This window comes from Talpa occidentalis, unplaced genomic scaffold (assembly GCF_014898055.3).
Source record: "Talpa occidentalis isolate TD23 unplaced genomic scaffold, MPIMG_talOcc4v2.1 talOcc4.7, whole genome shotgun sequence".
NCBI lineage: Eukaryota > Metazoa > Chordata > Mammalia > Eulipotyphla > Talpidae > Talpa > Talpa occidentalis.
The window spans coordinates 113834084-113836183 of NW_023605083.1; positions in this window are offsets into that span (position 1 = coordinate 113834084).

A 2100-nucleotide genomic window follows, 5' to 3' on the forward strand; every position below is an offset into this window, starting at 1 on the left:
AGAGGTAGACCAACCCTCTTAGCTGGATGACAAGTATAATTGGAGTTTAATGTTTAAGGAAGATGTAAGCTGCATGAGGTATACAAGTAAATAAACTCAGATGCCAACGAAGCAAACCATTAAGCAGAAAACACTGGCACTGGAATATAAAATGCAGTAGTTGCCAAACGTGAAAAATGCAACTGATTTTAAGAGTTAACCAAGAAAAACTTTATGAGACTCTAACTTTTCTCACCCAATTTAATTTGAAACAGACCAATAGAGGCACTGTCAGAGACTATGGCGGTCTTCCTTGACATTCAGATATCCTGATTTCCAATAATTAATTATGGAAGACCTATTGCCCATGAATCAATATAAACCTACTTAGATTCAGGGATTAGTTTCCACAAGTAAAAATTGCATTTCCTTTTATTTGTCCTAAAATGCTTACTTTGAAACTTGAAGGGATTCAATTATTCCCTGTAGCTTCCCTAACATTCAGTAATCTTTTCAGACCAGAGTCAAATGACTCGTAGAGTTCATGCTGCAGCACCTTCTTTAGTTCAGCATTGCAACCTGCTTCCAAATGAGATTCCCAATCTTCCCTTACATCCTACATTTGAGCCATGCAAACTTCAAGTGCATCAGGCCAACAAGTATTACATATTGCTTTGAAAACTCATATATGTCAAGAATTTCTTCTCTCTTTGTTCTCTTTAATTCAAATTAAGACTAACATTGCACCCATTTTACCAGTTGAAAATAAATTCATTCATCATTAGTATGATGCTTCCTCCCATAGGGCTATTTAAAGTTTTATAGTAGTTAGAATATTCAGAGAGGCTCTTCTGGTGTTGTCCACACCTACCACTGGTAACATGACTACTGTTCACACCCCAGAGGTCTGCATACCATCAGCTTCCCCCTCCCGCACACATAGCTCAGCTCTGCTTCCCACCCTTCACATCCCTGCCTTCCAACACTCACACTGCAAAGAGGTTGCGTTCAGAGAACATCTTTTAGCCCACAAAGGCAAAAATCCCCTGATTAGTGGATTGATTTGACTATCATAGAAATGGAAGGCTTGTGGGGGCAGGGAATTAAAAAATAAACAAAACACAAGTTAACCCCTCAATAAAATATGTTTCTTTTACTCCCAGTGTTCTCTCTACCCAGGCAACACTCTCCTCCTACTAATAATTTCTCTCCCTCCTTCCAAGACTAACTTAAATTTACCTTTTCAGTGAAAAATTTCTAGTTTCTTTCCCTAACAGAATTTATAGCTCCTTTTTCAAGTCTCTGGGCACTTTATACCAACCTTTCCTGTAGCACTTATCCACCTGTACTGTGTTTTTATTAACCACATGCCTGTCTTGCCCCATCTATTATGAGTTTCTCAAGAGTAGGAACTATGTGTTATTTTAATATCCAGAGTCCTTAGCAGAATCCAGAGTCTTTAATAGAATACCTGGAAAGTGATGGATGCTCAATAATTACTAGATGGAATGAATGACTGGAGTTAAAGTAAGTTTCTCATATTTAGTAGATTTGATCATGAGACAGTCTGTAGGACCAGTCCTGACCCAGCAGCAACTTCCTCTAAAAGGGCTGAGCTCAGGTGGCAAATAATTTTCCTTTCTTAGTGAAGACAGTTTCTTTAATGTTTCCACTAGGAGACTACCTTCAGTGGATTCTTCAAATCAGACTCTGAGGTAAGAATTTGCATGAAAGGTATTTATTTAGTAAATTTTAGGAAAACCCAGAGAGTGGAGGATAGCAAAAAAAAGCAAAGGGAAGAGGTCAAGCAAGGGTCTCAGGCAGTTTCAGCCAGAGTCTGCCAAGCTTCTACTCAGCCTGCGCTGAGTAGGTACACTGCCGTTCGAATTACGCCTCAGCATCATTACAACCTGCGGTGAGAAAACTGTGACGTATGTGTCCTCACCCATCAGTATTTTTTGGGAAGGAGTTGCCTACAAGAGTCAGGCTTCTCTTCCACTAACAGCTGGGTGAGTAACTGGCTGCTTTCCCCTAAATCTTTCCTTTCACCAAAACCTTTCCTTTCACCAGTGTCTTCAAGAAGACTAGCACCCCTTGACCTTGTGAGCCAAGCCATTGGGG